The following is an 18065-nucleotide window of genomic DNA, read 5'->3' as shown; positions in this document are numbered from 1 at the left end:
GAAGGGAGATAGAGATAACAAAGTATCGATACAGAGGTTCGATACATAGTAGCTACCTCTCTGTCTGGACTGTAGGAGTTGGTCCAAATCTATCTGTCCTTATCATGCAATCTTGCTACTGCTGTTCCTTTGTATATTGTATTTCTACTGAAATATTGTCCAGGTAATTGAAGGATTTATTCAACAGTTGTGTATACACCTGTAAGTGCGTCTTTCTATAACTGGAGAAGGTGCCAATTCCATAATGTCTGAATTGTATGAATATAAATCGAGAACATATTTCATGGAATCTCCAGTTTAGGGCACAGTTGGAGATTTTGGCGGTAGTAGGCTTACAAATTTAGTGTAATGTATGGCTCTACCACTAATTGTATAGTAAGTAAAGTAATAGCCTATTTTTTCAGGCGGGGCTTAACGTCCAACTACCAGTTAGGTGCCGTGGACGGAGGCGACTAGCAAACATACTTTACTTTCTCATATTAACCATTAAAGGTATAGACTGGGAATATAGCCTAGTACCGCAATACATGTTAGCTTTGCGGGTCTAGCCTCTAACCTCTCAGCTACCGTGGCGACTAGCAAACATACTTTACTATAAATTTCTCATATTAACCATTAAAGGTATAGAGTGGGAATATAGCCTAGTACCGCAATACATCTTAGCTTTGCGGGTCTCGCCTCTAACCACACGGCTACCATGACGCCTTCCTAACCGCTCGGCGCCTCTACTAATTGTATAGTTAAGCATTAAATTGATTTTAGTGAATACGGTCTGACCGAAAATGCTGATTTCTCGAAGGCTCTTTTTACCGCGATTTTTTCCCAAAAGTTACTACGGCTGATTTCTCTCAATCTAATCCACAAACTAAAAAGACCCTACGGGGTCTTTACACTGATTTTTAATGGGTCCTTGATGGTATATCTGGAGGGAGTTATAAACGCTTAGATATTAATATAGATGAAAGATGAATAAAAGTATTATCGTACTATTAAATATTATTAAGATGATGTGTGGAAAGATAAAAAAAAAGTTATTGTAATTGAAAAAGAATCGAACCTTGTTACCAACTTTTCGATTTCAAAGAAAATCGATTAACACGTAGTTTACATTTCGCACTACTCAATTAAAGACTTTTCTCGCCTTTGTTTGGAATTATTTTCATGAACATCTATTTCAAGGAGTTTCATGGAGTTCCTACTAGTCTTTTTTGAATTATTTATTGTGAACCTTAATTTTGTACGTAACTAAGATTTAGTAAAAATGTTAAGTTTGGAAAAAATCTTGAGAGGGATGTTCAAGAGAGAGAGAGAGAGAGAGAGAGAGAGAGAGAGAGAGAGAAAACAGAGTTCAAAAACCCAAAAATCGAGTGAAGATGAAACTTTATATTTCCAATGGGTCCTACCAGAGGTTTCCCCTGTGCGATTTAAATCCTTCAACCGGAAGTACCGCTTTATTACGTAATAAAATTTTATCCATACTTTCAAAAGTTTTTCTCCAACCTTTTGTACAGCTATTTACGCCATAACAACGCGTACTAACTTATTGCAAGCAATAAGGGAAAACTAAACATACTCCCTCCACCAAGAAAAACATCCAATCAAAACAGTTTTAACAGTAGAATACATGTTTTGCTTTGTACAAAAAAAAAAGCCCCGGAAGGGTCTAGCCACAACAAGTGCAATGCCACCCTCGCATCCTGTGTTATTTTTGCATCCATGAAGTTTCCCCAAGAAGTACGAGAAACAACATGGAGGGTATAGAAAAGCAATCTCCCTACTCCATCCCACTAATATTCTACTGACATTTCAAAAGAAAATAATAGAAATATCTGGAGCGATCCCTCGCGAGACTTTTCTCTTACTGTGATTCTCCTTGATTTTTATCCATCCGCGCATGGTTATTGGTAACCCTGACCGATTTCGGACTTACACCCATCATCAGAGGTAGATTATACAATTTGGTGAAGAGCTTATGACTTCAATTATCTATCCCACTCGCACTATACACTTGCTGACACATTTGCTAACCACATTTTCAGCGGAAGAAAAAATTGTTACCTATTTCAGTTAATTATTACTTATTTTTCATTTATATTTTGCAAAGTTTTCGACCTAGGTACTTAAGACAGTTTTCAAATAAATAATAACGTGGTGTAAAGAAGATCGTCGGAGCTTAGAAAAGTTACCCATGATTTTGAGATTTTCAGTGAGCGATAAAGTAAAGAAATGCCTATATTTTCAGGCAGGCTTTACCTCCAGCTACCAAATTAGGTGTCGTGGACGGAGGCGACTAGCAAACATACTTTACTGCAAAATTTCTCATATTAACCATTAAAGGTATAGACTGGGAATATAGCCTAGTACCGCAATACATGTTAGCATTGCGGGTCTAGCCTATAACCGCTTGGCTATCGTGGCGACTAGCAAACATACTTTACTATAAATTTCTCATATTAACCATTAAAGGTATAGACTGGGAATATAGCCTAGTACCGCAATACATCTTCTCCTCTAACTGCTCGGCTACCGTGGCGCCTAAAAAATATAGAACCAGAGATTAAGCTGATAAGAACAGATAATACACTTTGATCTTAGCAATATACACGCATAAAATTTCCTTAAAAACATTTTTTCTGACTCAGGGGTTAAAAGTTTCAATTCCAATGAAAATAGATTTCTAAAATTGGCATGATCGTAACAACATTCTTATCACTTGGTTGAGGTTTGCTTTGTCTTTACAAAGTTTAAAATAAAGCTTAACTTTCATGACCACTTAATGTGTGTGATTACTCTTCCAATCGTTATTTAATTCATTCTAAGTTCAAATAATTTTTTTTTTCAAGTACAAACAAACCACTAATTAGTGTTTGAACATAGAAAGAAATAAAACGAAGGAATAAAAAAAAAATACACCCTTGAGTTCATGACGTCATTGTACATCAAACGATGATGGTTTCGTATATTTGCCCCGCCATTTTTTTTTCTTTCTACTGTGTAATGTTTGCATAATGCCATCAGTAATGGTAATCAAGTTAATGAAAATTACACCAGAAGGTAATTGTTTACGAAAACCACTTTTAAACGAAGTACACTTAATTCGATTGTTTGAAGAATACATCTTTTATTCTCCTTCCAGTTACCACAGTTTCAGGACTTGGAAGTGCTACGGCTTCAGAATGGTTTCTGTACGTCAACGTTTCATTGCACCCCGAATAATATTGCTTCTTTTTCCCCACAGGGTGCGCTTCTTCTATTGAGCGAAGAATCGGCCGAATCCCTTTCTACGCTGATTGCTGTTCCTTCTTTGGAGGTGAAATAGGATCAGGTTTTGATGCCCTATTTATTTATTTTTTTTTGGGGGGGGAGGTGACTAAGTTCAGGAAAACAGGAATCCTGAGGGATATGGCAAAGCAGGGAATTCTTCCACGGAGGGACTTTTAAACCTGCTTTTTCTTTTTTACTTTTAATCAATTCCAAAGAAGAATCTCCAGTAAATTTGGTGTCGTACAGTTGGATTCAAGATTTAACTTTCTCTCCTTGAATTTATCCGCCAAAACACGTATGGTTATTGTATTCCTGGCCGGTTTCGGACTTAATTCCATTATCAGAGTTAGACTTATCAGTTAAGTGTAGAGATTTCGACTTCCATTTGTGTTGCCTTCACGCACTACACTTGCTGACCACACTCACTGAGCTAGCAAGTGTTGTACGAGTCGGTAACATAAGTGAAATCTAAATCTCTGCACCAAACTGAATTACCTACCTTTGGTGATGGATAAAAATCAGTAACCGATCAGCTGGACAATAAACATGATTATTTTTTCAGGCGTGCTTTACCTCCAACTGCGGGCACCACGGTAGCCGAGCGGTTATAGGCTAGACCCGCAAAGCTAAGATGTGTTGTGGTACTAGGCTATATTTCCGGTCTATACCTTTTATGGTTAATATGAGAAATTTATAGCGAAGTATGTTTGCTAGACGCCACGGTAGCCGAGCGGTTATAGGCTAGACCCGCAAAGCTAAGATGTGTTGCGGTACTAGGCTATATTCCTAGTCTTTACCTTTAATGGTAAAGTAGTAAAGAAAATTAAGTAAAGTAATTGCCTATTTTTACAGGCGGGCTTTACATCCAACCACCAATTAGGTGTCGTGGACGCAGGCTACTAGAAACATACTTTACTAAATATAAATTTCTGATATTAACCATTAATTCATCTAGTTAGTGCCTGCTAATCTTGCACGAAGTGGTTCGTTATATAATCAACTCTTTGCTGGTTAGTCCCTTGATCAGTAAAAGCTATGAAGGTTTTACTATTTAATTACAACTGCTAAAAATTAAGATAAAATTTAAAAGACTAATGTTTCAGTTTTTTAAATAATTGAATCCCTAAAAAAGAAGTCGATTATCGATTTTATTATTGATCGATAAAATTTAGTAATTATTTCTATCCACATATTTACATAACCCCATAAGTTGAAGCATAGATTTATTATTAGTGGGGAGGCAGCCAAAACAGGATAAAGTCCAGGTGCTTTACTGTTTAGGCAGATGATCGTCTAATCAGGTGTCCTCATTCCGTACTCACACGTACACATTCTATAGGAAAAGGGATATGTAAAAAGTTATATACATATATAGAAAGCGAATGTAGATAATATAATATGTACGCACGGTTTTAGTTTAGCACCCGTGCAGATGGCATACGCGGAGGCATTAAGTTCCCCGCATATTCAAAGTGGGTACGAGGACTAAATGTAAAAAAAGGGCATCCCCTAGATTATGTATGTATAGAAGGAGAAAAAAAAATAATAAAAGTAAAGCCAGTGTAGTACAGACATTGGAACACACACACGCACATAAGCAGAAGGTCCCAGGTAGGAAAGGTTGCCATAAAGCCCCCTCTGCCATACACAATAGCAGCAAGAGTAACCCTTGACATTAGCGGTGTTCCAAAAAAGGGTTTCGGCTGTGGGTTTGCAGGAAGGGCGTTAGGAGACCAGCTGAACATGCTCAGAGACTTCATGTCGTCGTGCGCCACACTTAGATCTGTCTCTCTCTCTCTTTCTAAAAAATTCTATTTGCATTCCCTGTCTAACTAACTAACCATGTAAACTTGTATCATCTATTCATGCAGAGTAGCAATTGTGAAAAATATTCTTCACTTAATGAACTTATTCACTCGTGGAAACTATAGTGTCTGGACATCATTTCCGATTTCTCTGTTAACAATATCGCAATTAATCTTTGTCATCTCTTTTTTAAAATGTTTTCTGAATAAACCTATTTTTTATTCATAAATTAAAAAAACTTCTACAGACTTGAAAAATTTCACTTTTTTCTTCTAGTGTTTTAACGTAGGCGCCACGATAGTCGAGCGGTTATAGGCAAGCAAAGCTAAGATGTATTGCGGTACTAAGCTATATTCCCAGTCTATACCTTTAATAGTTTAATATGAGAAATTTATAGTAAAGTATGTTTGCTAGTCGCCTCCGTCCACGACACCTAATTTGGTAGTTGGATGTAAAGTTAGCCTGAAAAAGTAGATATTACTTTACTTTTTTTTTTTTACAATTACATTTTAATCGTATGCCGACCATTATCTAATTCTATAGCAATTTTATAGATTTTTAATTAGTTTAAACAAGTTTTTTAAATTGTGAAATGATATTACAAATTACGAAAACCGAAAGCAAATTAAAATATTGCTGGTCTTATTCGTCGCAGTTGATTTTTTTATTTTTTAGGACCAGTTCAACCATTTCCCTTCACTTCGTATACTACCTGCAAACGTGTAACTTCCGTAACTTCTGTTTGAGCGTTCAATTTAAGAAAAAAATCATTTTAAACAGCCTTTATTAGAGCTTGAGAACTTGAGCTCTCCACTAAAGTGACGTTTCAATAAATTATAGGCATTGTATACAATTGTTCCTTGGAGTCTATATCAGACCATCGAAGTGCAACTTACTGTAGTTCTTTTTTCTTCAAGTATTCTACCATAGTTTAGCCAATCACCGAAGGGGGGTTTCCTTTAAATTTGAACTGGGTAACCACTTTGGTTTAACTGTTTGTCAGAACATATTGATTCTTGGGGTGCTGTGACGTCACACTTCTCTGTAATAAATCACTTTATTGTATGCGTAATATGAAGCGTAATAATAATTATTTTTTTGTTTATGTAGAAATACTAAATTTCGAAGAAATGTGGTCAGATCCGCAGGGCTGGCTGGATATCGTTGATTTTATCCCATACAGTACGCCTCTTTATTGTATCGCTAACCGCTTTCCGATTTACATCCATTATCAGAGGTTGATTAATTATTTTCTTGTAGAGAACTAAGTTTCCGTCTTACATTACTCTTGCTGCTAGAAATAGTGTGAGGCGGAAACTAGCTCTGGAGGACCTAACAATATTTTCAAGTAAAAATGACAGTCGTATATTATTCTTCATTGCACTTCATTGATTCAATTAAGTAAAAAAAAAAAAAAAAAAAAAAAAAAAAAAAAAAAAAAAAAAAAAAAAAAAAAAAAAAAAAAAAAAAAAAAAAAAAAAAAAAAAAAAAAAATCAAAGATTGACACCTACAAGCAGTACTGTCAACTATGAAATAGTACATTATCGTATCAATATCACGAAGCCAGGGTGCCAATTGTGTATAGAAAAAAAAGAAGATGATAATAGGGATTTTTTTATTATTATTATTTTTTTTTTTGTCCCAAATGGTGGTAATACGATATAGATATTTTGTGTGAGAATAGAGCACTTTACAAGTGATACACAGTGTTGCGTGTAACAGCTTAGTGTGGGATTTTTTTTTTTTGTGGGTAAATTCCCTGTCGCATAATCCGGGGAAAAAAAGAAGAACTGTCAGTTATTTTAACCCCCTTGAGTCTTTACTCACATGAGGGTATTTGGATACTGGACTATTTTTATTTTTATTTTTTGGTGGGGAGGTAAAAGAAAAGTAGAATGAATAGGTCGAATCTGGTGTAAACATTAAGGGAGGGGGGCAGGACGTGTTGAGTATTTTTTGGGGTGTAAAACTAGAAAAATTGTTTACTTTATATTCTTTTTTTCCTCTTTTTTTTGCGCCTTTAGGGGGAAAAAAATACTGTTATAATGAGGTTCATACTAGAACAGGTCTCATTGTTACCAAATTCAGGGAAAAGCACAAAAATTTGTCACAGGTTTTTTAGAGGGTTGCTTTTTATTATTATTAGTATATTTTTTTTTTGGCGAAAGAGAGGTGCTTAGTTGGTGCTTAACAGTTATCCTTACCTCGGGAACAAATCTCTTCTACCTGTAGAACAAAGTTGAGCACAGGAATAGTAAGTCCCTTTTGTTAGGGAGCAATGTTCTCTAGTGAGCTCCCCCTAATAGCATGACCGAGATCTCGTAATTCTTTCATAAGTCTACCCTTAACGCTCTTCCTTTTTACAATGTGTGTCTGTGTGTGTGTGTGTGTTTGTTGCAGAAAATCAACCTTTCCACCATATTCTTCTGTCATTTCCGCCCATTAAAATATATAGGCAAGATAATAATATACGTCATAAAAGGAAGAAATCTTTACGCTCGGATAAATATTTTTTAACGATACCCTATTAATTTTTTTATTTTTTTTATTTTTGACGTAGAGTTGAGAAAAAAAAGACTTATGTGAGAAATATAATATATAAGTAACGTACTTTTACGTAACTGTGATGCCATATTTTTGCGTCAAAAATAAATATATTATTTTACGCTTGGAGTACTTTACTGGCAATACACGAATTTCCTCCTATAAAAGAAAAAAAATATTGTAAAAAAAATTTTTGAGTGAACACTCTCACGACTTTTTGTTATTCAGGAAGTACGATTTATGAAGACCTCGGGTAAGAGCGGAAATGAATAGTTCGGACGTCCGAACACTTCCTTCATCATCAGCTAGCTTGTATAAAGACGACCTTTGGAGGAGATGCTCATTCAAAGAGATTCACTTGAAGGTATGGGCTGAATTTCAGACCTATTTAAATACAGCCTTAAAAGCATTAGGATCTGCCTATTTTTTGTTTGTTTTTTGTTCAACCATTTGGAGGTCAACCTCAAAGAAATTGTTTGTTTTTTTGGGGGCGTTTTTTTGGCATAGGCTTCCGCCATTCAGCCAGCATCGTCTAGGTGCTTATCACTAGAATATCACTCACTCTCCATTCTTACTTAAAAATACACTCGCTTCACACATTCATCCCTCTACTATATACAACTATTTACATAAACTACAGCTAATGGATGGATCAGTACTCTATATTCCTGCCATCCTTATAGCTTAACTGAAATTAAAATCACCGTAATCCTTCTCTAATCATTTTCTTCCATTCATTCTAATCGGCTATAACTTTTAAATACCTTCATATTTCTTAGCCAGCTCTGCTACAGATTTAAGTACATAGATGTTGGTGGAGAATATTATGTCTTCGTAGCGAAATGGTGCATCTAAATACCTGTATTTGTCGTCAAACATTCGTTTCCTGTCTACTACATAACGTGAACATATCATTATTATATGTTTGAAATCCTCCTCCTCATGGCAATCTACGCAAAGAGGAAAGGAATTTTTGTTGATCCTGCGAAGATACGATCTAAAAAATTGTTTCCTGTTTTAAATTTCCAATTTCAATTAATCGATTTTTTTTTTTAAACTTAATATAATAATAATGCTTTTAATACTCTTAAATTTGTGGTAAAATCATGCATTTTACTAAAGTGACACATTAGAGGAGTGCTGAAAGTTGCTGTACCTTGACGTAGGAGAAAAAAAATTGAAAAATAATACTATCAATTAAGCGTACTTCCGGTTTTGGTAGTTTTAGATCCAATGCAGCGTTCTCATTGGTTGCACCAAAATTAAAAAAAAAAATCACATTTGAACCTCTTCTACGATTTACCATTTGCGAGTTATGCTGACGCACTCTACTTTTTCGAACTCAAAAGTAAAGTAAAGTAATTGCCTATTTTTTCAGGCGGGCTTTAAGTCCAACTACTGAATTAGGTGTCGTGAACGGAGGCGATTAGTAAACATACTTTACTATGAATTTCTCATATTAACCATTAAAGGTATAGACTGGGAATATAGCCTAGAGCCGCAATACAATTTAGCTTTGCGGGACTAGCCACTAACCGCTCGGCTACGGTGGCAACTAGCAAACATACTTTACTGTAAATTTCTCATATTAACCATTAAAGGTATAGACTGGGAATATAGCCTAGTGCCGCAATATATCTTAGCTTTGCGGGTCTAGCCTCTAACCGCTCTGCTATAGTGGCGACTAGCAAACATACTTTATTATAAATTTCTCATATTAACCATTAAAGGTATAGACTGGGAATATAGCCTAGTGCCCCAATACAATTTAGCTTTGCGGGACTAGCCTCTAACCGCTCGGCTACGGTGGCAACTAGCAAACATACTTTACTGTAAATTTCTCATATTAACCATTAAAGGTATAGACTGGGAATATAGCCTAGTGCCGCAATATATCTTAGCTTTGCGGGTCTAGCCTCTAACCGCTCGGCTACCGTGGCGCCACCTTAGGGGAAAGAGAAAATAAACAAAAAAAAAAAATTAATAGTCTGAAAACAAATCTACTTGGGATGCCCCCACAAGGTTGAACTAGTTTCAGAAAGGTGTGTTTAACAAAGATGTGAGTAAGTACACCTGTATTGTAATTTGATTGTAGGTATAGAGGTGCCAACGGGGATGTGGTCATCTAAATGAGATGCTGGGCCGGAACAGGTGGCTATTGTTAAGAAATAAAAAAGCAGTACCAGGTTGCTTTTCTAGGGGTTGATGAAAGGCAGATTTAGCAAGTTACACCACCTAATGGGTACAGAGGCTTGGATGGGTCAAGTAAGGTTAAACTATTTTAAACTGGGTCACTCGGCAAGCCCTGTGTGAACGAGATTCTGTATCCGGTTTTTTTTGTTGTTACAGAGATAATATTGTATGTTTAAAATTGGAGGAATGAAATTGCAGGAAGGAGGGTAGCAATGACCACAGGTCCAGGGCTGCTGTGCCCGAACATGGGGAGAGAGAGGTCAAGTAAACTAGTTCTAAGGGGGGAACTGGAGCAGGGAGGCTGCAAAGGGGAGGATTGTTGCTCTCTTTTCGATCTTACTATCCGTTTTGCATGCTAAATTACTCGAATCGGTTAACCCTCTGGGTCCTGTAATTTACCCTTTTATTCCAATTCCTGGTCTTCAGTCGGCACTCGCCCTGTTCACAATTCGTACATATTCAAATAGTTTCTAGTGATGTTTTGATAATGATGTCATTATGATTTCTCTCAGTTCGAGAGATTAACCCTAAAAGCAAACTCCGATGCACTTTTTTTGATATACCATAAGTAGAATTAGAATTTATAGCATTTCACGCATCTCACTGCTCATAGAATCGAAATAGAAAAAGTTTTCTCCAAATTCTTTGAACAATCATTTATTCGCAATTCTACCATAAAAAATATTGTATAACTCCATTGAAAAAAACCTCAAACACCAATCAAGCGACAGGAATATAACTGAACTTAACGAATCATCAAGCAACTACTCAACAAACAAACAAAGAAACAGACAAAATTTCAAACGTTCATATCTCTCTACCTATTCATTAGCTTTCAATGAAATCTTTACTGAATTGTAAAGAATAGAAAGGTCTATAACTGATATTAATTGCATTGTTTTAGTGATAATGGTTAAAGAGATACGGAAGGTTAAATTTTAGATGTTTTGCAAACAGAGAAAATTTCAAACCTTTATATCTCTCTTCCTATTCATTAGATTTCAATGAAATCTTTACTAAATTGTAAAGAATAGAAAGGTCTACAACTGATATTAATTGCATTGTTTTAGTGATAATGGTTAAAGAGATACGGAAGGTTTAATTTTATAGATTTTGCAAACAGACAAAATTTCAATCCTTTATATCTCTCTTTCTATTCGTTAGATTTCAATGAAATCTCTACTGAATTGTAGAGAATAGAAAGGTTTATAATTGATATTAATTGCATTGTTTTAGTTATAATGGTTAAAGAGATACGGAAGGTTAAATTTTAGATGTTTTGCAAACAGAGAAAATTTCAAACCTTCATATCTCTCTTTCTATTCATTAGATTTCAATGAAATCATTACTGAATTGTAAAGAATAGAAAGGTCTATAACTGATATTATTGCAGTTTTATTGATAATGGTTAATGAGATATGGAAGGTTAAATTTTAGAGGTTTTGCAAACAGACAAAATATCAAACCTTTATATCTCTCTTTCTATTCATTAGATTTCAATGAAATCTTTACTAAATTGTAAAGAATAGAAAGGTCTATAACTGATATCAGTTGCATTGTTTTAGTAATAATGTTTAATGAGATACGGAAGGTTAAATTTTAGAGGTTTTGCAAACAGAGAAAATTTTAAACCTTTATTTCTCTCTTTCTATTCATTAGATTTCAATGAAATCATTACTGAATTGTAGAGAATAGAAAGGTTTATAATTGAAATTAATTGCATTGTTTTAGTGATAATGGTTAATGAGATATGGAAGGTTAAATTTTAGAGGTTTTGCGAACAGACAAAATTTTAAACCTTTATATCTCTCTTTCTATTCATTAGATTACAATGAAATCTTTACTAAATTGTAAAGAATAGAAAGGTCTATAACTGATATCAGTTGCATTGTTTTAGTGATAATGGTTAATGAGATACGGAAGGTTAAATTTTAGAGGTTTTGCAAACAGAGAAAATTTTAAACCTTTATATCTCTCTACCTATTAATTAGATTTCAATGAAATCTTTACTGAATTGTAAAGAATAGAAAGGTCTATAACTGATATTATTGCAGTTTTATTGATAATGGTAATGAGATACGGAAGGTTAAATTTTAGAGGTTTTGCAAACAGAGAAGATTTTAAACCTTTATATCTCTCTACCTATCTATTAGATTTCAATGAAATGTTTACTGAATTGTAAAGAATAGAAAGGTCTATTACTGATATTAATTGCATTGTTTTAGTGATAATGGTTAAAGAGATACGGAAGGTTTAATTTTAGAGGTTTTGCGTACAGAGAAAATTTCAAACCTTTATATCTCTCTACCTATTAATTAGATTTCAATGAAATGTTTACTGAATTGTAGAGAATAGAAAGGTTTATAATTGATATTAATTGCATTGTTTTAGTGATAATGTTTAAAGAGATACGGAAGGTTAAATTTTAGAGGTTTTGCAAACAGAGAAAATTTTAAACCTTTATTTCTCTCTACCTATTAATTAGATTTCAATGAAATGTTTACTGAATTGTAGAGAATAGAAAGGTTTATAATTGATATTAATTGCATTGTTTTAGTGTTAATGTTTAAAGAGATACGGAAGGTTAAATTTTAGAGGTTTTGCAAACAGAGAAAATTTCAAACCTTGATATCTCTCTTTCTGTTCATTGGATTTCAATGGAATTAATGCAGTAAAATTACTTAAATGATATCAATGAAGTATTAAGAAATGTTGGGTACTTGCTGATTTGTGTTTCTTGTAGCGTTTAATAATCCCTTATACTTAACTTTTTGCACTGTAAATTTTTTGTTAAAATTAAATAAAGTTAGTGTAAGAACAAAATACAAAATAATTGTTTAAGTTAGGTGGCACTACCGATTGTCTGATTTTGACTGAAGCTTATTGTTAAGTTCAGTTTTCGTAGCTAAGCCAGCTACCAAAATTGAACTTCCTAGTTATGTTTTTGAGTTAAGGTGACACACTCTGCGGCAGACTAAACACCATTTTTTTTTATATCTACAGATAAAGAAAATGAATATTTCCGTTTTTGAAAACGCTCAATTTTACTCGATCACAGTACTTCCTCTTATCTAGTACTGTTAAAGTATTGATTTAAAAGAAAAGCCGAAATTTAAAATTAAAAACTCTTTTAACAAATATTTCGTTGTAAAAACAAAAAGATTAGAAAAGTTTGTGTTGGAAGAATGAGAAGTGGTTTGCAGATGGTATCGGTCACAGCTGGCCAGTAAATCAAGCCACCAGGACTGTGTATATATTTATGATTGTAGAGGATATTCCCAGAGGGTCATCCTGGCGCCAGCAATTATACATCAACCTGTACCCTGGAGGAGCTATCTCTCTCATAGCTATAGTAATCCTATAGCTTCCAAATCCTATCTCATTTACTTTGTAACACAGGGCCGAGATGAAGCCAGGTATCCCCCATCTGTGGGGGCAGCTACAAAGCCACTTTAATTCACAAATGATACCCTCTCCTTAAACCTCTGAAACCAACACAAACATCCACCTTGATAATGATAAAACCATCTTCTTCTCTTTGTACTATTTGTGAATTATTTGTTGAAGGAAATACACGGCTACAGTGATTTTTATATCGTCGAATGTTCTTGACTCGTTTCCGATTTCCATTAGCTCAAGAGTTTTAATCAGAAATAAGAAAGTTTCTTTTTAAATAAGTCTCTGTCGTTTTCTGCATGGAAAGTGGAATAAATGTGTTGCTAAAATGTTGGATGCTTGAAGAAAATTTCGGCAATCTGGAAGTATTAATTTAATGCAATAGCCGAGCGGTTAGAGGCTAGACCCGCAAAGCTAAGACGTATTGCGGTACTAGGCTATATTCCCAGTCTTTACCTTTAATGGTTACTATGAAAAAATTTATAGTAAAGTATGTTTGCTAGTCGCCACAATAGCCGAGCGGTTAGAGGCTAGACCCGCAAAGCTAAGACGTATTGCGGTACTAGGCTACATTCCCAGCCTATACATTTAATTGTTGATATGTGAAATTTAGAATAAAGTATGTTCGCTAGTCAGCTCCGTCCACGGCACCTAATTTGGTAGTTGGACGTAAAGTCTGCCTGAAAAAATAGGCAATTACTTTACTTTACTTTCTTTAATACAAAGATTTTTCACTTTTCTAAAATTATTCTTTGAAAAATGGTTCCAAAAATTCGTATAAATGGATCATTAACTTTTATTAGTACATTATATTTAGGTAAATTCGTTTGGACTTAGTGGAAAAAGATTCAAGTTAGACTCTTGTGAATTGAAGTTTTGAAAAGGTCGTGTAAGTGTTATTGATTCACCAGTTTTCTTTTTGTTCATTTCAGTATTTTGCATGAATCCGTATCCGCTTCCTTGTAAACATTTGCCATAATAGGCGATGTTATTTATGAAACATTATAGAGAAAAATTGGTTAACATTAGTCGCTGCCTGGTTAGAAATGTTTGTTAAAGTAACCAGGTATGGGGTAGAATTGCAAGTCATTTAAAGGGGGGGCTGTGGCCACTTCCGGTGGGATGAAATTGAGGATATTTTGTGGCAGATGGAGTAGGAAAAGCGAGGTAAGACCAGCCGTGGCTTATTAAGGGATCCAGCTTTTCATTCCTGAATCCGGGCGTCCTCCGCTACTCTGGAGTATTCCTGCGAGGGTTTTCCATGCCCCACTCTCTTCTTCTGCTCTTCTTCATCTTCCTCTCCCAAAAGAACCCTCTGTGGACATTCTCCTGTTGTCCTCTCTCTCTCCCTCTCTCTCCCTAGTTCCCCACCACACTAAGAAGACTTCCTTGCCCCTTGTATTAAAAGATGAACTCACTTCTTCTTGTTCGCTCACACTGTTACTGCTCAAACCCCTTCCCCGATGAGAGAAGTAGGGACGAGGATGAAATCCCATAGAATGCTGGCCAACATAGAACCTAACATTCTCCCCTTTGCCCAACACAGCCTAACCTATCTATCTAAGCTCACCGCACAGTCATGTACAAGTAAAGTGTGGTCTCGTAGCATGGGCAAAGGTGAAATTGCCTTCACAGATCAATAGAACGAGGAAAAGAGAGAGTCAGGAATGGCCGCGCGGAAGACGTGGGAAGGGGGGTGGCCATAGTGAGCAAATTGAATTCTGTCCAGGAATAGGGGAAGAAGACTTTGTGATCGTGGTCTCTGGCCTTCCCATATCTACCCTTCGCTCTCACTCTAGCATTAAGGCTGGTCGTACAGAAGACAGAGACAGAGAGAGAGAGAGATTGAGCCGGCCCTTCTGTGTTACATATTGTACCTTGTTAGAAGGGCCGCCAGGGCTATCTCTTTGCCACCACCTTACTCTCCAACTTCGGCCACTCTTACTTCTTGTGTAAAGGGCAAAATAAAACAGTTCATCAGCCCTATTTCCTTCTTTCTTCGTTCAATAAGTTTTTCTTCTTCTTCCTTCTTTTTTTTTGGTTCCCGTTGAAACCCTTGCGCTCTACTTCTTAAAGCTGAAAATGGATCTCGGGGTTTTGATAGTATTTTGCACAACTTGCCTTAAAAAGCAAAAATTATTGAATTACCGCTGCAGGATGTGGCCATCATTGACACTTCTTTAGGAGATATCCTAAAGCACGAACAACACAATGACACCCTAAACCCTCCATAATGCATACCCACAGAGCCTGAACAGAGTCAATATGTTTAGCGCACCCACAGGCCGACTCTAGCTCAACATCATACCATTACACTCTCTTAAAATAAACTTGGGCACTTTACAGTGTCACATTCTATGCACTGACACTGAAAGATGAGGGAACCTCAATCAATTTTTTAGGTCTTAGTAAATGTGGCTTATAGCCGTTCCCGTTAAGGGCCAATTTAACATTAGTATTCATGGTTTCCCCATTTTTTTTTTGAAAAAAATATATTATCATCTATATAAGTAAATGTCTGGCAGGTTACGGCATGCAGCAGCTGCACATTCTGCTGACCATACGGGAGGGGGGATATAACCAATTATGAAAAGCCAGAACATTGTGTCCACAGCTTCCCTGCTCTAATTCCCCCTCTTCAGTACACTGACCTCTGTTTGTTTACCTGACCTAATCACACAGCATCACTCCAGTTTAACACTTGGGTTACACTGGTCAATCATCTAAATTTCTCTCCCTTAGAGTAGCATTACTACAGGTAAGACTTGAAAAACCGGATGGAAATTTCGGTTTTAAAGGTTCAAGAGGAGTGATCTTTCTAATGGTTGTTGATCCAGTTTAAAATAGGTTGACCTTTCCGATTGACCCTGGATGCAGACTCTATTTTCAACGCCAACCAATAATCTAACCCCAATTTTGACCCGTATAACAATGCATACCTGTTATATTGTACAGCATCTAATTTGAATTCACAGATTCCTGTAGGTCTTGACATCAACAAGATTTTTTGTGGTATATCTTCTAACTGAAATTAATTAGTACTTTGTGTACTTTCTAATCCAGACCAAAATCGCACAACCCCATGCCTGAAGATGGCTAAGAGAATAGGCGTTTTGATGCCTTGTGGCAGATCCTAACACAATTACAACTCTTCTCAAAAAATAATGACTAAATTAATTATTTACAAAATAATTCCGTAATTTTTTATTTTTTGTATTCTCTACTGGGCGGAAGCGGCTGCAGATGAGTTTGAATTGTCGGGAGCGGCGAGTGCTAAGAAAGAGTTCTTTAATAAAGAGGAAAATCGGTTTTAGGTAGGATTGGAGGTACGCCAAAGGAAATGGAAATGGACCGTTCAGGTGGGGACTTAGCGTCACGGAAAGAAAAGTAAAAAAGACAGACAGATAACTAAAAGGCCATAGTCATGTAGAAAGTGAACATTGCGGTTCCTCAACCCTGAAATCTTCTTGCATCAGTTTCTTACATACAACCACCAGAGGGTTCAATATGAATTACTGTAATTGAAGTAAAGTACGAGGGTCGTTTGAAAAGTCCGTGCAAAAATAAAAACTACTTAATTTTTTGGGGTAAACCTTTTTTATTTTTCAACATAGTTTCCTTTTAGGCTTATACACTTCGTCCAACGCTGCTCTAGTTTGTTGATCCCTTCCGAATAATAGGATTTGTCCAAGTCTGAAAAATAGCCATTCGTTTCTGCAATCACCTCCTCGTTTGAATAAAATCTTTTTCCCGCCAGCCATTTCTTCATATTGGGGAACAAATAGTAGTCCGAGGGAGCCAAGTCTGGAGAATAGGGGGATGTGAAACGAGTTGGAACCCTATTTCCAATAATTTTGCGACCACAACTGCTGAGGTGTGAGCTAGTGCGTTGTCGTGATGGAAAAGGACTTTTTTGTGGGCCAATCGTGGACGTTTTTCTTGCAGCTCGGTTTTCAAACGGTCCAATAACGATGAATAATATGCACCTGTAATAGTTTTACCCTTTTCCAGATAGTCGATGAGGATTATTCCTTGCGAATCCCAAAAGACAGTCGCCATATTCTTTCCGGCCGAAGGAACGGTCTTCGCCTTTTTTGGCGCAGATTCCCCCTTGGTAACCCATTGTTTAGATTGTTCTTTGGTCTCAGGAGTGTAGTGATGTATCCATGTTTCATCCACAGTGACGAAACGACGCTTAAAGTCATGCGGATTCTTCTGGAACAGCTGAAAACCGTCCTTGCAACACTTCACACGATTTCGTTTTTGGTCAAGCGTGAGAAAATCACTCGACTTCCTCGATTCAAACGAATGCCAAACACAAAGAAATAGACCGATCTGGCTGAAACTTGGTGTGTGTTCTTTCAAGAGATGCTACTAACTAAACATAACCTCGATACGCGCCAGTAGTGCTATCTCTCTGACTTTGCACGGACTTTTCAAACGACCCTCGTACGAAGTAAAGTCGTAATTGCCTATTTTTTCAGGCGGGCTTTACGTCCAACTACCAAATTAGGTGTCATGGACGGTGGTGCCTAGCAAACATACTTTACTATAAATTTCTCATATTAACCATTAAAGGTACAGACTGGGAATATAGCCTAGTACCGCAATACATCTTAGCTTTGCGGGTCTAGCCTCTAACCGCTCGGCTACCGTGGCGCCTAATATGAATTACTGATTTTCTAAATAAGTGCAGGAAAAGTAGTTATAAGCTTCTGGCTGAGATTTACATCGGGTTTATCTGTTTTTTCCTCCCTTTTTGTGTGAAATTTACACCTGCTGCTCCTCCAGCGGACGGAGAAGTAGACAATCACACTTAATTGTGTGATTTCCCTATTTCACTGTCCACTAATCAAATACT

General features: G+C 36.2%; 1 protein-coding gene across 11 annotated transcripts in view; it reads left to right on the top strand.

Annotated features, from left to right (window-relative positions):
• Positions 1-18065, top strand: part of LOC141453012 (CLK4-associating serine/arginine rich protein-like) — a 185383-nt gene that overhangs the window by 58259 nt on the left and 109059 nt on the right. For 10 of the 11 annotated variants that reach the window (XM_074126489.1, XM_074126024.1, XM_074126183.1 and 7 more), the window contains one exon: positions 7844-7979. The exons of the other annotated variant lie outside the window; for it this stretch is intronic. The gene's annotated coding sequence lies outside the window, so the exon portion shown is untranslated. The remainder of the gene's footprint in view (positions 1-7843; positions 7980-18065) is intronic. 11 annotated transcript variants of the gene reach the window in all.

This window comes from Rhodnius prolixus, unplaced genomic scaffold (assembly GCF_049639745.1).
Source record: "Rhodnius prolixus isolate KJV_2025 unplaced genomic scaffold, Rpr scaffold_1, whole genome shotgun sequence".
Taxonomy (NCBI): domain Eukaryota; kingdom Metazoa; phylum Arthropoda; class Insecta; order Hemiptera; family Reduviidae; genus Rhodnius; species Rhodnius prolixus.
This window is presented reverse-complemented; position numbering and strand designations above follow the sequence as displayed.